Genomic DNA, 23,559 nt, shown 5'->3' with positions numbered 1-23,559 from the left:
AAACCATAATGGAAAAGAATATAAAAAATAATGTTGGGCTTCCCTGGTGGCACAGTGGTTGAGAATCTGCCTGCCAACGCAGGGGACACGGGTTCGAGCCCTGGTCTGGGAAGATCCCACATGTCGTGGAGCAACTAGGCCCGTGAGCCAGAACTATTGAGCCTGCGCATCTGGAGCCTGTGCTCTGCAACAAGAGGGGCCGCAACAGCGAGAGACGCGTGCACCACGATGAAGAGTGGCCCCCGCTCACCGCAACTAGAGAAAGCCCTCGCACAGAAACGAAGACCCAACACAGCCAAAAATAAATAAATAAATTTATTTTAAAAATTAAAAAAGTTTTTAAAAAATAATGTGTATAACTGAGTCACTTGGCATACAGCAGAAATTAACACAACATTGTAAATCAACCATACTTCCATTTTAAAAATCAATGTAAAGAAAAGAGTTAAGTAGTTTGACGGTGATCCCCAGCCACAGCTCTCAAAGGAAAAGGAGCATTCATTGAAGGTAGGGAGGACTGTTCAGAGGCTTTTCATTTGTTGGTTTGTTTTCAAATTCCATTTTGAGTTTTTCTGTCATCTTTTCCAATTAAAATAAAATCAAGAAAGCTGTGAAAAGATTAGCACCTTCCACCTGGCTCTCAAATCCACCTCCTTTTCCCCGTGCCTGGCACCCACTGCCCCGGTTCAGTCCTGGCCTCAGCCACACACTCTTCATTCTGGAGTAGTCTTTCTTCTGCTTGCCACCCTCCTGTTCATGTTTTTCACTGGCCCATCATGGCCTTCAAAGAAAATCCAGGCACCACAGCCTGTGTGCTCCAGCCCATGCCCACTGCTCTCGTCTTCCGCCACACCAGTGCCCCTCCACTCACTGCCAGCTGCCATCATCACATCAAATGTTCCAAGTTCCCAAACACACCCATTTATAATGCCGTTCCCCAGCCCAGCATGCTCTTCTTACTGCTGAGCGAATTCTTTTTTTATTAACAATTTTATTGAGATACAATTAACATACCATGAAGTTCACCTTTTTAAAGTATACAATTCAATGGTTTTTAGTGTGTCACAGAGTTATGAACCATCACCAAAATCAATTTTAGAACATTTTCATTACTCTCCCCAAAACCTCCATACCCATTAGCCTTCAGCCCCTTTTCCCCTCCAGTCCTAAACAACCAGTAATCTACTTTCTGTCTCTGTAAATTTGCCTCTTCTGAACGTTTCATATAAATGGAATCATATAATTGGTCTTTTATGACTGATTTCTTTCACATAACATAATGTTTTCAAGGTTTATCCATGCTGTCACATATATCAGAACTTTATTCCTTTTTATTGCCAAATAATATTCTACTGTATGAGTATACCATATTTTGTTCCATTCATCAGTTGATGGATTTTGGAGTTGTTTCCACTTTGGGGCTATTATGAATAAAACTACTATGAATATTCCTGTACAGGCATACCTCATTTTATTGTACTTCACTTTATTGCCTTCATGGATATTGAAATTTTTACAAATTGAAGGTTTATGGCAACCTGTGTTGAGCAAGTCTATTGGTGCCATTTTTCCAACAGCATTTGCTCACTTCGTGTCTCTGTGTCACATTTTAGTAATTCTCCCAGTATTTCAAAATTTTTCATTATTATGTTTGTTATGGTGACCTGTGATCAGTGATCTTTGACGTTACTATTGCAAAAAGATTACGATTCACTGAAGACTCAGATTATGGTTAGCATTTCTTAGTGTTAAAGTATTTTTCAATTAAGGTATAGACATTGTTTTTTTAATGTAAGGCTATTACACACTTAATAGACTAGAGTATAGTGTTAACATAACTTTTATATGCACTGGGAAACCAAAACATTCATGTGACTCACTATGTTATGATATTTGGGAACCGAACCCACAATATCTCCAAGGTACGCCTGTACAAGCTTTTGTGTGAACATGTCTTATTTTTGTTGGGTATATACCTAGGAGTGGAATTGTTGGGTCATATTGTAACTCCATGTTTCACCTTTCAAGGAATTGCCATATTGTCTTCCCAAATGACTGTACTGTTTTATGTTCCCACCATCAGTATATGAGGGTTCCAATTTCTCCACATTCTCACCAACACTTGTTGTTATATGACTTTTTTATTCTAGCCAAGCCAAGTATGAAGTGGTTCTCATTGTGGTTTTTTTTTTTTGATAGATCTTTATTGGAGTATAATTGCTTTACAATGTTGTGTTAGTTTCTGCTGTATAACAAAGTGAATCAGCTATATGTATACATATATCCCCATATCCCCTCCCTCTTGATCCTCCCTCCCACCCTCCCTATCCCACCCCTCTAGGTCGTCGCAAAGCACCGAGCTGATCTCGCTGTGCTATGTTGCTGTTTCCCACTAGCTATCTATTTTACATTGGTAGAGTATATATGTCGATGCTACTCTCATTTCCATGATAGCTAATGATGTTGAACATCTTTTTATGTGTTTATTAGCCACTTGTATATCTTCTTTGAAGAAATGTATATTCTGATCTTTTGTCCTTTTTTTTTTTTTCTTTTGGCCACGCAGTGCAGCATGCGGGATCTTAGTTCCCCGACCAGGGATCAAACCTGTGCCCCTTGCAGTGGAAGCGTGGAGTCCTAACCACTGGACCATCAGGGAATTCCCCATTTGCCCATTTTAATTGGGTTATTTGTCTTTTCTTAGTAAAATGTAAGAGTTCTTCAATATTTAAATACAGGGCCCTATCATATATACAAATATTTTTACATGTTTGATGGTGTCCTTCACAACACAAAGGTTCTTGACAAAGTACAACTTATCTCTTTTGCTGCCTGTGCTTTTGTTGTCAATCTGTCTATGTGCTATAGGTCTATTCAGATTTTCGAGTTCCTCCTGAGTCAGTTTTTGCAGTTTGTCTCCTAGAATTTGTTCATCTCATCTGTTATCTAATTTATTGACAAATAGCTGTTCGTAGTATTCCTTTATAATCTTTTTATTTCTGTAACGTCGATAGTAATATCCCCTCTTTTGCTTAGTAAAGTCTTATTCATCTTGTAAAATCCAGCTCTTACTTAGTGAGTTCACCACCTTCCCAACACACACACTCACACACCTTCCTGAGTGTTCTTCTGTGTTCACTGCCTACCTCAGTCACACTGTAGCCAGGGCACCTTGTCACTCAGTGTCACAGTCGGCTTGCTTACACATCAGGAGACTGTGAGTTCTTCAAAGGATAAGACATCCCCACTCATCTCTGAGTACCCAGCTACCAGGGCAGGGCTGGCTGGACTGTCACGGAACTGGATGAGTCTTTGCTGGCATCAAAGAAGGGGATATCCTTGGCTTTCTCTGGCAGTGCTGAGGACTCAAAGAGTGGGAGTAGAGAAATCAGGTGTGGGGGAAAATGAAGTAAGAACTAGTAAGGGGGCTCCTTTCCAAATGTAAGTGGTTCCCCAAGCCCTCAAAGAACAAATTCTTTGTAGATCATATAAATTAACTGCTAAGGAAGCACAGTGCATGGAGGGCCCTAGGGGCAACACTACACTATTAGGTATTCATAAAGTGCCTTTATGCAGCCCTCTTTCTTTCTCCAGAGGTATTTGGCATAAGGGACTTGACAGATAAGGTTTGAAAGTTAAAACCAGTTCCCACTAACACAGTCCCGAGGTCCTTTGGATACTATCACCAGCCATCTGAGCATGTAATAAATACTGGGGCTGAACAAAGCCTGGCATGGCTGTTTCATCAGGGCTGGTGAGATTTTATGGGATCCCTTTGCTAATTAAAATTCACTCTTCCAGACAGCTGTGATCTTTGGTGTCTTATGCACCTGAAAAATATATCTTGACATTTAAGCCACACTCTCTGGGATGGTTCTAGTGGCAGTAATAAGCCCTAAATTCCAATCAGAATGAAAATGCTAAATTCTATGTTGGGGCTTGATTTAAAGGGCAAGGACACCCAGACTCCTAAGGTTTGTCATTAATCCATCACTACCCAGAGGAACAACCCCTCTCCCTGTCCTTGGAATGACAAGGCCAACAACCCAAGGCCACTGCCCACTCCAGAAATTTGAGGCTATTATCACAACATACCACCTTCTTGCTCTGGACAATTTGGGGTGCTTTTAATGGGCAGTTGGAATATAGTTCAGAAACTCACTGGGCCACACAAGGTCAGGAGACTGGGTGAGTAGAGCCCCCAGCCCTGCTCCAGGCTCAGTCCCAAGACCATGGTGACAACTAGCTGCCACCTCTGCCCAGGATCCCAGGGTCCCAAACAGGATCCAAGTGACTGGGGGCGGGGGGGGAGGCTCCTCGCTTTCTGCCGGATCTCTGCTCTCAGGCTCTCCTATCCTGCGACCCTGGCCTTTCGGCCACCCACACAGGCCTCCTCCCCAGTCCCTCCCAGGTCCCCAGGAGGGAGCCCACGCGGAAAGGAAACACTGTGAGTGCAGTAGTCCTCTTCTGTCTGTGCAGGCCAGGCAGTGCATTCCTGACCAGGAAGGCTTTGAACCCTGTCTGAAGTGTGGGCCCCAAGCACACTTTGCCTTCATGCCTTTGCAGTGCTGCTGTTGGACCAAAATGCCCCTCCGCATCTGCCCCTAGACCAGGACTGCACCCCTCACGGTGGCTTCCCTCACCTGCACCCCAGCAACCAAAGAAGATCAACTACCTCCATCCTGGGGTCCCCCACATCTCTGGTGTAGACAGCCCTGATGGGCTAGTCGTGCTCCCATGGTCAGCCGTTGCCTGTCCCCTCATGTAGGGAAGGCAATAATGGCTCACGGGGTGGGGCTGGGGTCAGGAACACAAGGAGAAATCTGCCCCGGAGGTTAGCTAGACCCATCACCTGCCTCTTGGTCACATCAGGCCCAGGGAACAGGAGGAGCTGGGCTGTCTTCTCAGGTGGAAGAGCAGTTTAAGGAAACGCTGTCTTTGTTCTTCCTTCCTCTAGGAGACTGCCAGAGAATGCAGTTTTTACAGGAGACAGAGTCAAAGGATAAAGGGAAGAGTGAGAGAATGAGGCAGAAGATAACTGCAAAGGAAAGGGACACTGGGACAGCAGCCCTGAGACAGCCAGTGATGCTCATTCCAAATAAGCTGCTTCCTGCTCCAAGCTCTGTGTCCCATCTGTAACCCAGCACCAAGGTTTTTGGTTTGGTTTGGTTAACAATACAAATGTATTACCTATTCACAAAATTAAATTTATCTTAAAAATATGTGTGGAAGCTTGAGGCTGGAACATACCAGGCCGGCCGCCAAAGCCCTTTGTTGCCCTTGGGCCCGGCAGGCATGTCTGGTGAGGGTGAGTTGTCTAGGTATGACTGGAGATGCCCCTGCTGGGTCAACGCCACCAGCTGCAACTAGGGGAAAGCAGGATGAAGTGGTCCAGCTTTTAGGATAGTCGCTGCAGGGCAGCTTCCTACACCCTCTACTTCAGGGATCCCCAACCCCCATACCGGCCCGCAGCCTGTTAGAAACTGGCCGCGCAGCAGGAGGTGAGCGGTGGGCGAGTGAGCGAAGCTTCATCTGCCGCTCTCCATCACTCGCATTACCGCCTGAACCATCATATCCCCCCGCCACCAGGTCCGTGGAAAAATTGTCTTCCACGAAACCGGTCCCTGGTGCCAAAAAGGTTGGGGACTGCTGCTCTACTTAATATTCTCTTTAACTCAAGACATTCTGACTCTATCTTGGAGGCTGGTACCAGAAAATCCCACAGCAGAAGACTGTGTCTGAGGTGACAGCCCCAGGCTCCACCTTTTCTCTCCTCCATTGCCATGCTTGGGTTGGACCCAAGGCTGTTGGAACTGTGACATTTAAAAGCTCCTTGCAAAATATTTGTTGACTTTATTGTTAACCACCCCAGATTTTTGTTGCCTTAGTAGATTTATTCATTTTCATTGTTTTTTGGAGTATATACAAAGGCAATTGATTTTTGTTTATTGATTATATATCCAGCAGCTTGCTAAACTACCTTATTAATTCCAGTCTTCTGTCTGTCAATGGAGGGAGGGGGTCTATTTATACAAGCATATCGTCAGACAATAATTACTATTTGGTTTCCTTTTTCTAATCCTTTATGTTGAATTTCTTTTTCTTCTTTGTCTGCACTGTCTGGGACCTATAGGACAATACTGGATGGAAAGAGCACACTGGGTATCCAATCTTATTCCTGATTGGCTAAGAACTACGTCTAGCATTTCACCCTGGAGTGTAATGTTTGCCATATAGTATATAGCTTCTTCTATTTCTAATTTGCCGGAAGTTCATTAGGGTTTTTTTTTTTAATCTATTTATTTATTTATTAATTTTTGGCTGTGTTGGGTCTTCGTTGCTGTGCGTGGGCTTTCTCTAGTTGCCGAGCGGGGGCTACCCCTCGTTGTGGTGCACGGGCCCCTCACCACCGCGGCCTCTCCTGTTGCGGAGCACGGGCTCTAGGCGTATGGGCTTCAGTAGTTGTGGCTCACGGGCTTAGTTGCTCTGTGGCATGTGGGATCTCCCTGGAGCAGGGCTCAAACCCGTGTCCCCTGCATTGGCAGGTGGATTCTTAACCACCACGCCACCAGGAAAGCCCAGGTTTTTTTTTTAATCATGAGCAGCTTTTGAATTTTATCAAATTCTTTGTCTGCATCTATTGAGAATATCATTTGCTATTTTCTCCCTCAGCCTATTAATGTGTTGAATTCACTAGTAGACTTTCTAATTCAACATTGAATTTCTGGAATATTACAACCTAGACATGCTTATATTTATATATATATTGCTTTGATTCAGTTTGCTGATATTTTACTTAGAAGGGTTTTGCACCCATGTTCAGGAGTAGATTGGCCTATGATTTACTTTTCTTCTAATTTTGTCTAGTTTTAGTATCTCCGTTATTTTAGTATTAAAATTTGAATTGGAGAGTATTTTTTTCCAGATTTTATATAACCCTAAAATGATCTTCTCCTTCAAAGTTTTCTTAAACTTACCTCAGTCTGTTGTTTCATTTACAAAGTATTGTTTACTAATAATTTAGTTTCTTTAAGTATTATTAGGTTTTTTTCTTCCTCCCTGAGCTAGTGTTGTTTAATTGTATTTTCTAGATGTTTTTAGAAAGTTCTGGATTTAAGGGCATCAAATCTTCCATGTTATTTTCCTATTGTCTTTGCTTTATCTTCTCTTCATTCCTGAAATTTTTGGTGTGCATGTGTGCCTTTTTTTTCCAACTTTATCAGGATATATTTCATATAGCATAAAATTCACCATTTAAAGTGTAGAGTTCTGTGGTTTTAGCATATTCACAGAGTTGTGCAACCATCTCCACCATCTAATTTTAGAACATTTTCAATATCATTAAGAGAAACCCCATTCACATCAACAGTCATTCCCCATTCCCACTCCCTCCTTACCACCTGAATTGGCTTTTAATATGTTGAATGTTTACATTGGTTCAAAAGTCAAAAAACATTAAGTGGTATAAAATAAGTATAAAAATATACACAGGGAATTCTAACTCCCACCCCCTCTTTATAGGTAATCATTTCATTAGTTTTCTATTTATTTTTTCTGTATTTCTTTATGCAAACATAAGGAAATGCAAATACATTTATTCCTGTTTTCCATACTTTCCTTACAGAAAGATAACATAATTTACACACTATCTTGCACCTTGTTTTTTCACTTAGTAGCTAGAACTGCTGGTACTATGTTGAATAGCAGTGGTGAGAGCAGACATCTTTGCCTTGTTCCTGATCTTAAGGGGAAAGGATCTAATCTTTCACCATTAAGTACAATGCTAGCTACAGGTTTTTTGTAAATGTTCTCTTTCAAGTTGAAGAAGTTCTCCTCTATTCCTAGTTACCTAGGAGTTTTTATCATGAATAGATGTTGAAATGTGTCAAATGCTTTTCTATATCAATTGATACAGTCTTGTGATTTTATTGATATAGCAGATTGCATTAATTGATTTTTGAATGTTGAACCAACCTTGCATCCTTAGAACAAACTTTATATGATCATGGTGTATAATTGTTTTTATATATTGTTGAAATCTGTTTGCTAATATTTTGTTAAGAATTTTTGAAATATCTTACAATTCTATATGTCAGTTATACCTCAATTAAACTGAAATTGTAAAATAAAACTAAATTAGCAGAGAAAAAAGAATTTTTGCATCTATATGCATGAGGGATATATACATTATGTCTATACGCATGAAGGATATATACGCTAGTCTGTAGGTTTTTCTTTTTCTTTTTCATTTTCTTTTCGGCATTGTCTTTGTTTTCTAAGTTCTTGAGTGAAAACTTAGACTATTGCTCTGAGACTTTCCCTCTTTTCTAATGTAAGCATTTGGTGCTACAAATTTCCTTTTCAGCACTGCTTTAGCAGCATCCCATGAATGTTGATGCTATATTTTCATTTTCAATGTATTTTTTTAATTTGCTTTAAGAGTCCCTCTTTAATCCATGGATTATTTACAAGTGTGTTGTTTAGTTTCTAAGTGTTTGGAGATTTTCCTGTTATTTTTCTGTTACTGATCTCTAGTTTGATTCCAGCATAGTTGGAGAACATACTCTGTATGATTTCAGTTATTTTACATTTGTTGAGGTTTATTTTATGACACAAGATATGGTCTATCTTGGTATATAATCTGTGGGTGCTTGAGAAGAACGTGTATTCTGCTGTTGTTGTGTGGAAGGTTGTATAAATGTCAATTAGATCTTATTTGTTAATGGTATTACTGAATTCTTCTATACCTTTAATGCTTTTCTGTCTAACTGTTCTATTAATTGTTCAGAAGGGTGTTGATGTCTCTAACTGTAATTGTGGTGTTGTCTATTCTTTCCATTTTTTTCAGTTTTTGCTATGCATGTTTTACAGTTCTGTTATTTGATGCATACACATTTAGGACTGATATGTCTTCTTGACAGATTGGTCCTTTTGTTTGGTGGATTGGCTTTATTATCATTATGTGATTTCTCTCTCTGTCCCTGGTAATTTTATTTGCTCTGAACTCTACTTTATTTAATGTAAATATAGCCACTCTTGCTTTTTTTTAAATTAATGTTTGCATGGTATATATTTTTCTACACTTTTACTTTCAACTATATCATTATAGCTGAAGTGAGTTTCTTGTTAATAGATATAGTTGGGTCATGTTTTTTAATCCACTTTGCCAATCTCTGCCTTGTAGTTGGTATATTTAGACCATTTATATTTAATGTAACTATTTACATGTTAGGGCTTAGGTCTGTCATTTTATTTTTTCTGTTTATTCTCTCTTTTTCATTTCTGTTTTCCTGTTCCCATTTTCCTTTGGGTTACCAGGACTTTTTTTGTTTTTTGTTTTTTAGAATTCCATTTTGATATATCTCTGATGTTTTTGAATGTATATTTTTATAGAGCCCTTTGGTGGTTGCTGTAAGTATTACATTATATATACATAATTTATCACAGTCTAATGGTATTGCCATTTTACCAGTTTGAGTGAAAGAAAACTTACCTCCTTTAAAGTTCCTTTACCCTCCACCATTTATAGTTGTCTTAAATGTTACCTCTATATATATTGAGACCCACATTAGACAGTGTTATAATTTTTACTTCAACCATCAAAACTAATTTGGAAAACTCAAGAAGGAAAGTCTATTGTATTTATCTATATTTTTGTTCTTTCCATTGTTCTTGTTTTTCGATGTTCCAAGATTCCATCATTTTTAATTTCCTTTCTGTTTGGGGAACTTCCTTAGCCATTCTTTTATGTTAGGTCTGCTGGCAACAAATTCTCTTAGTTTTCCTTCATCTGAGAATATCTTGATTATCCCTCTATTCCTGAAGCATATTTTCATTGGGTTGACAGAATTCTGGGTTGACAGTCATTTTTTTTCAGCTCTTGAAAAATATTGTACCACTTTCTTCTAGTCTCCATGGTTTCTGGTGAGAAATCTGCTGTAATTTGAATTGTTTTTCTCCACAGGTAATACATTGTTTCTCTCTAGCTGCTTTCAAGATTTTTTATTTGTCTTTATTTTTCAGATGTTTGACTCTAATGTGTATTGACCTGGCTTTCTTCAGGTTTATCTTATTTAGAGTTGTTTCTTACATCTAGATGTATGTTTTTTGCCAAGTATGGGGATTTTTCAGCCATTATTTCTTCAAATACTTTTCAGTCCCATGCCTCCTCCTCTCCTGGGACTCTGATGTTATAGTCCCACATGTCCCTGAAGCTCTGTTCTTTTTTTTCCTTCTGTATTTTCTCTCTGTTATTTCAATTGGGTAATATATGTCATTCTATCTTTTTTTTTTAATATGGAGCACTTCAGGAATTTGCACGTCATCCTTGCACAGGGGCCATGCTAATCTTCCCTGTATCATTCCAATTTTAGTATATGTGTTGCTGAAGTGAGCACTATATCATTCTATCTTTAAGTTAACTGATTTAATTGATTCTTTCCCCTATCCTCTCCAATCTGCTATTAAGCCCATCCATTGAGGTTTTTGTTGCTGTTGTTATTGTATATTTCAGTTATAAAATTTTGCACTTAGTTCTCCTTTATATCTTCTATTTCTTTGCTGAGGCTTCCTATTTTCTCATTTGTTTCAAGCATATTCATAATTTGCACACTGCAGCATTTTTATGAAGGCTGCTTTAAATTTCTTGTCAGATAATTCTAACATCCATGTCATCTTGGTGTTGGTGTCTGTTGATTGGCTTTTCTCACTCGTGTTGAGATTTTATTGTTTCTTGGTGTGATGAATGATTTTCTGTTGAAACTTGGATGTTTTGGTGATTATGCTATAGGGCTCTGGATCTTATTTAAATATTGTATTTTAGCAGATTGCCTCTGACACTACTCCAGTGGGGAAGGGAATGCTGCCTCATTAATACCAAGTGGGGTAAAAGTTCAGGTTCTCCACTCAGCCTCCACTGACACCCAGCTTGGAGAAGGGGCTCCTTGTTACTGCTGGGCAGGGATGGGAGTTCAAGCTCCTTACTAAGCCTCCAATGAACCACCCTGCCAGGAGGGCAAGGATTACCTCATTACTGCAACCCACATCTGATCCCTTGAGGAGGCGGCCTCATTACTGCTGAGCAGTTGTTAAATTCCTGACCCTCCCTCAGGCCTCCTCTGACAACACCCCAACAAGGAGGCAAAGGTGTGCCCTGTTACTGCTGAAATGGAGGTGGAAGTCCAGGCTCCCCATGTGGTCTCCACTGACAAGCAGGGTGTTGGGGTGGCAATGCTTTGTTTTCACCCAACAAGGATAGAAGTCCTGGCTCCTCACTTGGCCTTCTCTGCCACGAAGCTTCTGATGGGGGCATAGATCGAGCTATCTCATTACAGCCTGGCAAGAATGAAGTCTAGGCTTTCTTCACAGCCTTTAATGATGGAGGTGGGGGTGAGGCCATCATTTTTTTTCTGTGGAGTTTGGCTGAAGTAAGGGGTTATTGTCTAAAAGTTTTCTGTCTTGCTAGGCTGTCTCTTTCTGGTCCTTTGGCCACAGAGAGCAGGCTTTGTTTAGTCTTTTAGTCGGTCTGCTTTTATCTCTCCACCTTTCAGAGTCTTCTTACATCTGTTTTATAAATAACTTCCAGGAGTTTTAGTTGTACTTAGCAGGAGGAGTAGGGAAAATTATATCTACTCCATCTTTCCAGAAGCAGACTGGAAGACTGTTTTAATATTGTCAAATGTATTTTACATTCCTACCAGCAATGTACAAGGGTTGCATTTTCTCCATGTCCATACTAACACTTGTTTTCTGTTTTTTTGATCATAGCCATTCTAATAGGTGTAAAGTGATATCTCATTGTGATTTTTATTTGCATTTCCCTTATGATTACTGATATTAAGCATCTTTCCATGTGCTTACTGGTCATTTATATATCTTCTTTGGATAAATGTCTATTCAAGTCTTTTGCTTATTTTTGAATTGGGTTGTTTGGGGGTTTTGTTATTGAATTTTAGGAGTTCTCCATACGTTCTGGATATCAATCTTTTATCAAACCAGTGCTTGCAAATATTTTCTCCCATCCCATTACTTTTTTACTTTGTTGGTGGTATCCTTTGATGCATAAAAGTTTTTAATTCTGATGAAATCTAATTTGTCCATTTTTTTCTTTTGTTGCCTGTTCCTTTGGTCTCATATCCAAGAAATCATTACCAAATCCCATGTCATGAAAATTCTCCCTATGTTTTCATCTAAGAGTTTTATAGTTGGGAGTTCCCTGGTGGTCTAGTGGTTAGGAATCTTTGCTTCCACTGCTGTGACCCAGGTTCAATTCCTGGTCAGGGAACTGAGATCCCACAAGCCATGCAGCCAAAAAAATAAATAAGAGTTTTACAGTTTTAGTTCTTACATTTAAGTCTTTTATCCATTTTGACTTAATTTTTGCCTATGTTAGGTAAGGGTAGAGTTCATTCTTTTTCATGTTGATATCCAATTTTCCCAGCACCATTTCACAGCACTACTGAAAAGACTGCCCTTTCCCCAATTGAATGGTCTTGGCAACATTGTCAAAAATAACTTTTTTAAAAGACTGAAATCATGAATTCATAAAAATATAAAATAAATACATTTAAAATATTTAATTTAACTCATTGACTAATGATAAAATAGATAAGATGTTACAACCAGTTTAAAGGAGAATTCAAAGGACAGAGACATACATAGAGCATGAAATGAATCTACAAATAGATATAAAATTGACCTTTTTAGGGGCGTATGTATTAGTTTCTTACTGCTGCTGTCACAAATTTACTGGCTTAAAACAACAAATTTATTATCTTACAATTCCAGAGGTCAAGAAGTCTAAAATGGGTGGGCAGGTCTTTTTCCCTCTGGAGGCTCTAGGGGAGAATCTATTTCCTGCCTTTTCCAGCTTAGGCAGGTTGCCTTCATTCTTTGGCTCATGCCTGTGCATCACTCCAACCTCAGCTTCCATTGTCATGTCTCCTTCTCTAACACTGACCCTACCAGTCAAAAGGACCCTTATGATTACATTGGGCCCTCCTGGATAATTCAGGAGACTCTCCTCATCTCAAGATCATTAACTTATCACATCTGCAAAACCGCTTCGGCTATGGAAAGTAACACATTCACAGGTTACAGGAATTAGGACATGAACATTTGGGGGGGGGCATTATTCTGCCTACCAAAATGGGGAGTCAATTGTTCCTTCCATCATAAAGAATTAATTTGCATATGTACAGGTTAAAATCATTTGCATTGCTATTGGTTATCTTTAATTTACAAAATTATAAAATAGCACAAAGACAATGAAAGGCGCAGACACAGGAGGTAATAATCCAGAAGGTAGTGCTTAGTTTTCTATCCCACTCCAAAGCATAGTTTTCCATTGAAGATACCCAATAATTCTTTTGGCCCATTTCAAAGTCTTTCACAGTTTGTACTGATTCTCTAATCTGTTTTATCACTTTATTTCTGTTTCAAGTTCTTTCCTCATTGATAACCTCTATATGCCTTATCATGCTTTCTGCTCTATTCTCCTTTGAGCTCCTTTTAATTTTGTGTTCATTTCTGATTTTGTATTTTCTTCTGCTTCTCTCCTAACTTCTACCAGGCCCTAATGTCCACTGACTATCGGCCCATCTCTTCCTCTTGTTTGGCTTTTTCTTTCCTAAGGTCTTAAATTTCTGCTTTGCTGTCTTTCTTCAAAGCTGCAAATACTTCATTGAGGTATTGTTATTATTATTAATATATGTTGTAAGGTTAGGGTACAATTTTCCCCCTCCTTTAGCAGCATTTTTTCTGATGTATTTTCTTCATCTGCAGAATAATTCTGTTGTCCCTTTTCAGGATTTTCCTTATGGTATTCTTATGAATGTGCTGCAATACCTATTATGTTGCTGATATTTAGGTGAGTTCTATTTTCTTGGACTAGCTATTAGCAGGGGAGTCCTGCGTGTTAGTGGGATTGGGGGACATGGCTCCAGGGCTCCCTCCTCTGTGACTACAAAGGACAGTTCTTTCACCTATATCTCTGCAGAGCCAGGCCACCAGACTAGAAGGGCTCCCCCAAGCTCACAAATACAACTAAACAACACACTCCCAGATAACCAATGGGTCAAAGAAGGAATTGAAAGTAAAATCAGAAAGTACTTCGAGATGAATAAAAATGAAGACACAACATACCACAACTTATGGTATGCAGCTAAAGCGTGCTTAGAGGGAAATGTATACCTATTACTGCCTATATTAAGAAAGAAGAAAGATCTAAAATCAATAACCTAATGGTTTACATTAAGACACTGGAAAAAGGAGAGCAAACCATCCTAAGGAAGGGTGTCTTCCCAGCCTCTGAGCTCCTTCAGTTCCTTCACCAGCAGCTGCTGTTTCCAAGGGATACTGAGGCTGCCTTCCAGAGATCTACTCTTTCTCCAAAGCAGTTATCCCTAGGTTGGCCACATCTGGGCCTCCTCCAGGCCCATCCACATCTTCTCTCAACCTCCTCCATCTGATTTTCAATCTTTATCACAGCAGCTTCTCCTCAGGGTGAGGCCTTCTCTTTCTAGGACCTGCTCGTTAGACTCTTCCCCACTCCCCCTGCTTCTCTGTCAGTCCTAGTGCTCCACTGTGAGAGCTTTTGGTCACAGTTAAATGCAGTTTGAGGCTTGGTGCTTTCTTCTTGTTCTTGGAGGGACAGTGGTCTTGAAGAAGGATCTTACTTCCCTGTTCAGGGATTGAACCTAGCTGCCAGTCTACCAGGGACTAGAGGCTAGAAGCAAAGTTCCCTGATTCTTACCCCATTTGAAAGCAAAAATGTTTCAAGGAGGCAAAAACTGAAAAACAGGTACAAAGTTTATTATTTAGAGACAGAGCACAACATATGGGAGAGCACACAGAGAAACAGTTTATTTATTTAAAGCAGAAATACACACCCGGAGAGGAGTGCGAGCGTCCTGAATGAAGAGTGCATGAAGAGGTGATTTAAATCACTTATATAAGACAGTTCTTCTGGGTCTTTTTTTACATTTGGCCAATTATCTTGTTTCTTTTTTTCACACCTGACTAGTCTTAGGACCCTCCCCAAGATGCCTGCACAACTCTTTTCTAAGATGGATCCCACTGCAGAGGCCTATGGGTGTATGTCCATACATATTATGGGGTGGCACCACCTCCCTTTCTGATCCCCAAGGAGCCTTCCTGCACATGTGCAGACAGGGAAGTTTTCCTTGACCCCAGGGGTGGGCACCTTATCTCTTTACTTTAGCAGAGCTCAGCTTCTGCCACTAGCTTTGTCCTTGGAGAGTCTGGGTGAGAACAAAGCTTCAATTTTACTCCACCTGACAAACACCAGCTGTCTGGCCCAGGGGCCCATCTATCTCCTACCTCACTCAGTCTCCTAGATTCACCGAAGGTGGAGCTTTGTTTTGTTATTGGGGGATGGGGGAAAGTTCAGGGTCTACACTGTTCTGCATGGTTTTTAGGACAAAAAGTGTGAAGGTCTGAACCCTCAGAATGGGAGAAAATATTCGCAAACGAATGAACGGACAAAGGATTAGTCTCCAAAATATATAAACAGCTCATGCAGCTCAATATTAAAGAAACAAACAACCCAATCCAAAAATGGGCAGAAGACCTAAATAGACATTTCTCCAAAGAAGTTATACAGATTACCAACAAACACATGAAAGAATGCTCAACATCACTAATCATGAGAGAAATGCAAATCAAAACTACAATGAGGTATCACCTCACACCAGTTAGAATGGGCATCATCAGAAAATCTACAAACAACAAATGCTGGAGAGGGTGTGGAGAAAAGGGAACCCTCTTGCACTGTTGGTGGGAATGTAAATTGATACAGCCACTATGGAGAACAGTATAGAGGTTCCTTAAAAAACTAAAAATAGAATTACCATATGATCCAGCAATCCCACTACTGGGCATATACCCAGAGAAAACCATAATCAAAAAGACACATGCACCCCAATGTTCATTGCAGCACTATTTACAATAGCCAGGTCATGGAAGCAACCTAAATGCCCATCGACAGACGAATGGATAAAGAAGATGTGGTACATATATACAATGGAATATTACTCAGCCATAAAAAAAGAATAAAATTGAGTCATTTGTTGAGACGTGGATGGATCTAGAGACTGTAATACAGAGTGAAGTAAGTCAGAAAGAGAAAAACAAATATCGTATATTAACGCATGTATGTGGAACCTAAAAAAATGGTACAGATGAACCGGTTTGCAGGGCAGAAGTTGAGACACAGATGTAGAGAACAAACGTATGGACACCAAGGGGGGGAAACCATGGTGGGGTGGGGATGGTGGTGTGCTGAATTGGGCGATTGGGATTGACATGTATACACTGATGTGTATAAAATTGATGACTAATTAGAACCTGCAGTATAAAAAAACAAAACAAACAAAAAAAAAAACCTGGGCCCTGCAGTGAAAGCGCCAAGTCCTAATCTCTGGACCACCAGAGAATTCCCTATAACCTCTCATTTATTTATGGCAAATCAAGGTTTTTTCTTTTTTTTCTTTTTTTTTAATTTTAAAAGTCCACTAAGTGTATACTCATAAAAGAAATCATTTCTGGAGTAATAAATGTTCTGAACAGCTCAAAATAAATAAATAAAGCTAAAGTGAGCTCCCCCCCCAAAAAAAAAAGTGTGAAGGTCTGGAACTAAGCTGCTGCCAAACTCCTGCCTGAGCCCCTGCAGGTGTTCCAAGGAGCTTTATCCCCACATAACTCAGTCTTGACCACAGCTCATGTGAGAGGGAACAGGGGGCTGTCCCAGCCCATGGTGTTGGGGGTACCCTAGGTTACACTAACATGGCTCCCACACCAAGGAACAGAGGCTACTGTCCCCTTGCATGCTCAATGCCACATTTTTACTGGGATTATTGAGCCAGAGTGCAATACTTCAGTTAAGTTCTGATGCCAACCACCAAGAACTAGCATCAGATTCCACAAGCCTTTCCTTACTTCAGACACAAGCTGGCTACAAATTTGGGGGTTCTCATGACCCCCTCAGTTTCAGTAATTTACTAGAATGACTCAGATCTCAGGAAAGCACTAGACTTATAGTTTTATTATAAAGGATACAAATCAGGATCAGCCAAATGAAGAGACACATAAAACAAGGTCTGGGAGAGACTCAAATGCAGAGCTTCCATAGCCTTTCCCCTGGAATCAGGACACATCACCCTCCTGTCACATCAAGGTGTTCATCAACCAGGAAGTTCACCTGAACTTCAGTGTCCAGAGTTTTTACTGGGGTTTCATTACATAGGGATGGTTGACTGAATCATTGGCCATGTGATTAAACTCAGTCTCCAGGCCCTCTTCCATCCCCGGAGGTTGGGAGTTTGGGCTAATATCCCATGGCTCAAAGCCCCAATTCCATGGTCTTCCTGCCATGACCAGCCCATCCTGAGTCATCTTTTTATTTTTTAAGTTTTTGTTTGTTTGTTTGTTTTTTATTTTGGCTGCATTGGGTCTTTGTTGCTGCACGTGGGCTTTCTCTAGTTGCGGCAAGCAGGGGCTACTCTTCGTTGCAGTGCCCAGGCTTCTCATTGTGGTGGCTTCTCTTGTTGCAGAGCACAGGCTCTAGGTGCACAGGCTTCAGTAGTTGCAGAGTGTGGGCTCAGTAGTTGTGGTGCACGAGCTTAGTTGCTCCACGGCATGTGGGATCTTCCCGGACCAAGGCTCAAACCCATGTCCCCTGCATTGGCAGGCGGATTCTTAACCACTGCGCCACCAGGGAAGTCCCCTGAGTCATCTTATTAGCATAAACTCAGGTGTGGTTCAAGGGCCACCATTAATAACAAAGACTCTCCTGTCATTTGGAAAATTTCAAGAGTTTAGAAGCTTCATCCCAGAAACCCAAGACAAAAACCAGACAAATTCTTTATCATAGAACATAAGGGCTACCAGATAAGTGTGCCCAAGACAGTGAGAAGCTGAAAACTGTCTTCAGAGCAGTCAAGGGGACCAAGAAAGAAGGCCTGGGAAAGAGAGGATGGCAGACCAGAGAGCTGTGCCCATAAGAAGCTACAAGGGACTTATTCCTCTGGGCTCAGAAGAACAGGCAATTCCAGGCCCAGGAAACAGGCTGGTCACTAGGAGAAAATGTCCCTCCTACTTGAACCCCTCTGAGACAACAATGGACTAGCATGTAAGCCAGTGGCTGCCATCTCTGGGCTCCCATGTGATGGGAGGCTAGAAAAGACTCTTCTTTAGGAAAGGAACCAGGTGACCTCTAAGGATCACTGAAACTCACAGGGGTCCCGCACAGTACCCAGACCTCAATGCACACTCAGTAAACGTTTTGTTAGTCTGTGCTAACCTGCCCCTCCAGCTTTTGGAGTAATGGGGGAGGGTGGAGTAATGGGGGAGCCACAGGATGCAGCATCAAGATTGCATTATCTGCAAAAGCCCCTCTGAGCAGAGCTCACCGGCCATCTTTCCTCCTCACACCTCCTTTTGCCATGGTCTGGGTCTACTCTCTTCTTCTCCCACAGTATCAGCCTCTTATCCTCAAATTCCTGTACACAACCCCAAATGAGGCTCCAGGACAACCTCTACTCAACTATGAACTCACTAAGGTGAACCGTAAGCAAAACACCAAGGACCCTTGGTCTCTGCCCTCAGCAGCACAGAAAGGAAGATTTGACCCCTCCTCTTTCAACACACCTGGGTCTGTTCTTAGCAGGGCCCCCACTGCAAGGGTGGGCTAGGGTGAGGTGTTTCCTCCCACTTTACCAGCCAGACCAGAGACAAATAACACCATCCTCCCAGGGGCTCTTCTGTCTGTCCTTCTGCTGCTCACCAGGCCTGGTTCCTTGGGTACTTGCTCTGGACTTGCTCGCCATGCACAAGCTGATTGGAATTCTGCTCCATGATGCCCCCTCTCTTGGTCCCCTGCCTGTCAAGTCCCCACCTGTGGTATCCTCAGAGTCTGCCCTTCTCTTCCTGTGTCTATGACTATCACACTCCCCTTAGGTGCTCCTACCCAGTCCTATGGCTTCGCATCCTACCCAAATGCTAAAGACCTCTATTTTCTGCCCAGGTCCCTCTCCCACCTGTAGATGGATATACAGGGACTTTTAACTGTGGTTTCCTCTGGGGAGAAGTTCCAGGAGTTTGGGATGGGAGGAACACCCTTTTTACTTTACTCATTCCCTACTACTTGAATATTTCACGATTCTGTGGTTTGCCATCTATGAAGGTTAGTGTTATGTATCAACTTGGCTAAGCTGTAGTATCCAGTTATCAACCCAACACTAATTGAGATATTGCTGTGAAAATATTTTGCAGACTTCTACCATCAAGTGACTTTAAGTAAAGGGGATTATCCTTGATAACCTGGATGGGCCTCATCCAATCGGGTGGAAGTCTTTAGAGTAAAACCGAAGTTTCCCTGAGGAAGAAATTCTGCCTGTGGATGCGGTGTCAGCTCCTCCCTGATGCTTGCAGCCTGCCGTTCCTCACAGCCTGCCCTACAGATTTCAGACTTGCCTAGGCAGCTCTACATGTAAGCCTTGCAATAAATCGACCTCTCTCTCTCTCTCTCTCTCTCTCTCTCTTTAATATCTTGCTGATTCTGTTTCTCTGGCCGAACCCTGACTGGTACACTGTTTAATACCATTAATTAAACTCAGACTCATTATTCTCGCTCCCTCTGCCCCACCACTGCTCCCACCCAGGTGCGCTCCCACGGTCCTATCCTGATGGACTGCACGGCCTGCTTGGTGGCTCCGCACGTCAGAAGCCCTGGGGTGAGACCTGACTCCTCCCTCCCGCCCCTCATATACCCAGTCAGCCGGGCAGAGGGAGGGGGTGAGGGAGCGCGGTTCTCTCGAATCTGTGCCCACCCCTCCCCCCCTACCCCAACCTCTTTTCCCTCTGGCTCTGGCAGTAGCCGTCTCACTGGGCTCCCTGCCCCCATGACAGCGTCACCCTCCCCATCCACCCACCAGCCACAGTGGCCTCTGAGAAACCCGCTTTCCCTGTTCAAAGACACCTCCCTTGCACAGCATGGAGTCCACACCCCTAAGCCAGTGAGCTCTGCCCATCTCTCACCACACCTCCTGCTTCAGCCGCTGCCCGCTTCAGTTCCGTGCCTGGAATGGGCCTCCCTCTCTCACCTCTGCACCTTTTCTTCAACTTTCCCGCCTCCCCCAACTGCTCCACGGGTCTAAGCCCAAGTTGTCAGGCCTTGGGCTATCACCTGGCTGGTTGCTTACTTCCCTGAATCCCCAGCAAACTCAGCCCCTGGTGGCAAGGGCTTGGGCTGGCTTCACTCAGTTCCTACTTCAGAGCCAAGAACCACAGTAAGGGCTCAAAAAATGTCTACCCAAGGAGTCATCAAATGGACTAATTTACTCGCTCTTCCCTTCTCTCATTTTCCTTTTACTGGTCATGATACAGAACCAAAGAAACGTGTTTAATTAGTTTAGGGGGTTACCAAAGGGAATTTCATTGTCTCTGTTCATGACCTAACTGCAGATGATTTAGGATGAAGAATATTTTGTCTCTGAAGAAAACTAAATAAATTGCTTTGACTCATATATGGGCTTAAAATGAGTTTAATTTTTTGTTTCCCAGTGGCACTTGATACTAAAATATGTTCCACTCTGTTCAGTGATTCTTCAGTATGTCCAAGGAGAATATGTGGCTTCAGGGCCACTTCTTTAGGGTCTTAAGCAGTTGAGAAGAGCTTTGTTCTGCTCCATGTCCTGAAGGCCCCTGCTGTTTGTGCCACCATGACTGTTTTGGATGGAACCCACTCCATCTTCATTTCCCAAGCCAAAGTCTTGTCCCTTACCTCAAGCCTTTGTCTCCATCCCCATCATGGAATTCTTTTAAGCATTAACTCATCATATAAAGCCTGGTGCACCAGAACTTACCCCAAGGGCAGAGCCCTGAGCCTGGTGTCCTTGCTGGGCAGAGCCCACAGGGTCCCATGCCTGCAGAGCTGGCTGGTCCCAGACACCACAGGGCTGAAAACATAGCAACTGCAGCCTGCCGACGTAGAAACCAGAAGCACTTGCTGAAAAAGCGTTGGGGAACTGGGACCTGACTTTGACATCCTTCTCCATTTGCGATCCTTCATTTCCCTTGCATGATCCTGAGTTCCTAGTAATCCTGTGATAATGTTTCCTCACTGGAAAATTATGGACAATGATTGAACTGACATTTCTGTCAGCAAGTAACTGCAACACATACAATCTTCTGAAGTTAATTTTTTTTTTTTTTTTTGCCTTGCCTTGCCTTGCCTTGCCTTGCCTTGCCTTGCCTAGCCGCGGGGCCTGAGGGATCCCAGTTCCCTGACCAGAGATCTAACTCAGGCCCCCTGCAGTGGAAGCACGGGGTCCTAACCACTGGACCGCCAGGGAATTCCCTGAAGTTAATTAAATGAAGAAATCCTATGAAACAAAGATGGCCAGACTCTTAATTCTAACAGCCCACGTGCCAATGACATCTGTGAAGAGAATCCCGCGGCCCTTTGGGGGCGACCCTGTCTTTCCTGCCACCCTTTGCTGGAAGCTCAGCCCTCAGAATCGGCCTCACCTCGGAGTTCCAGCCTCCATTCAGAGAGACGTGCTATCTCCCGGTACTTTTCCACCCTCGCATTCTGAATTCCTGCCATTCAATCGCTTAAAGTCGCACTTTTTATAAGCTCAGAACTTTAAGGTTCTCTCATACAGAGACCAGACTTATAAAAGGAGTAACAAAAGAAATTCTAAAGCTCCAGGAACTAAGAGGAGCGAAGAGGGCGGCTACCAACAGCAAAGCAGGTGAGCCAGCTCCGAGCGGAACGAGCCAGCCACCTGGCCTGTCCCCGCGGGCCTCCGCAGCCCACTGCCATGGAAACCGCACACAGCATCGCGGCTTCTCGCACCCTCATGGAGCAGGCGACAGTGTTTGGCAAGGCCACTCGGTGGATAGAAAAGAGCTGAGCGAAACCTTGGGAAGCTGGCCTTCTTTTCTCCGGTCTGACACCCTCTCTTCTTATGTCTGGAACGAGGGATTGCCCCATCAGGAGGACCGCCTCTCCCTGGAGGATGGGAAATAATATCAAAAGAAGAGCGGATAAGAAATCCTGATTCAAAGGCACCAGCTGCTCTGTGAGCTTAAAGGGACTCAGTGTTTCGATTATTATGCATTGAATGACAATGATGAGGCCAACCCTTGAGGGGCCAAGTGGGAAAGTGGCCCCTTGCCCCTTCCAGTCAGAAAGCATAATAGAGAAATTACCCCTCCTGACTAATGAATTCTCCCCGAACCCCCTGCATGTGATGTAACAGACAACTGCTAAATAGCAATATTACACATTTCTTACCATAGCAAGCCACAGCAGGTACATGTAAGAATTAAGAATTGCAGTCTTTAGTCTCTTCCCCCATCCTGAGGCCACTGGAATTAAAATCTGCCTTGACATGGCTCTAACCATCTCCTCCCTCTACTGTGAAACCTTCCATGACTGCCTGTTGCCTGCAGGAAAAATCCAAAGCTTTTGGTGTCTGGCAGCCCAGGTTCTCCACAATCTGTCCCTGAGCTTCCTTCTCACTACTCAGCAGCTTGAACATGGACCCCAGCCACCCTGAACTCCACATCATCCCTTAAACATTCTGAGTTCAACAATTCCTCATCTGGCGTACCACAAAGCAAATATAACACATTGTCTACTTATGAGCAGCTATAAGAAACTTGTACTAAAAGAAACCTGGACAATACTGGAGAACAAAGACAACACTGCGAAGAAAAGGGGAAAAGGTATTATTTGGTACTAGATGACAAGAAAGGATTAGAAATATTCTTACCCAGGAGAAAGAGGTGCTGTCAGACATTGCTGGGAGAGGGGAAGATGTAAAGGGACAGCTCTGAAGGGACAGCTGACAAAACCTGCCAAAGTATAGACGCAAGTACATTTTAATGCACCAATCCCACTTCCGGAAATCAATTCTGCAATTACCCCTGCACACATACAAATGACAGACACAAGATTATTCATTGGGGTGTTCACTGTAATTGCAAAAGATTGGAAACATCCCAAGTGGCCCTCAATAGGGGGCTGGTTAATGTACTATGATACATCCACCGAGGGGACTACTAAGAGCTGTGAAAGACAACAAGGGAGATCTCTGTGGACCGATATGAAAAGATCTGCAGGGTATTTTGGTAAGTATATTGCATGTCACCCTTGTTAGGAAGGGAAAATTAAAATACGTTTCCATATATTATGCATAAGGAAATATTAGAAGTAGAAATAAGAATCTAATAAAAATGGTTAGCTAGAGGGAGTGGAAGATGAGGAAAGAGTGGATGGGGATAACTTTTCATGTCATTTTGATTTTTGAACCCTGTAAGGTACCTCCCATTTGAAAATTAAACATTATTTTTAAAGGATTATACCTACACAAACAAAACATTTTTAAATTCAGGAACCACAAAAATGTGTCAATTTGGGCTGCACTTGCTGGTGATCCATGGAATCTACGCATTTTGCATTTTCTTCCCTTGAGGGAAAGCATTTTGTCCTATTGATCTTTGTGTCTCTCGGTCCAAGCACATAGTAGGCAT

At 42.3% G+C, this 23,559-nt stretch overlaps 1 long non-coding RNA gene across 1 annotated transcript in view; it reads right to left on the bottom strand.

Moving 5' to 3' along the window:
* Window positions 1-8,229: 8,229 nt before the first annotated feature.
* LOC309623046 overlaps window positions 8,230-23,559 on the bottom strand; it is a 30,716-nt gene continuing 15,386 nt past the window's right edge. Inside the window, exon 2 of the long non-coding RNA XR_014241252.1 lies at window positions 8,230-22,033. This is a non-coding gene — a long non-coding RNA (uncharacterized lncRNA). The remainder of the gene's footprint in view (window positions 22,034-23,559) is intronic.

This window comes from Balaenoptera borealis (assembly GCF_965194805.1).
Source record: "Balaenoptera borealis genome assembly, chromosome: 2".
Classification (NCBI taxonomy): domain Eukaryota; kingdom Metazoa; phylum Chordata; class Mammalia; order Artiodactyla; family Balaenopteridae; genus Balaenoptera; species Balaenoptera borealis.
Note: the sequence above shows the minus strand (reverse complement) of the source record. Positions and strands in the feature narration are given on the sequence as shown.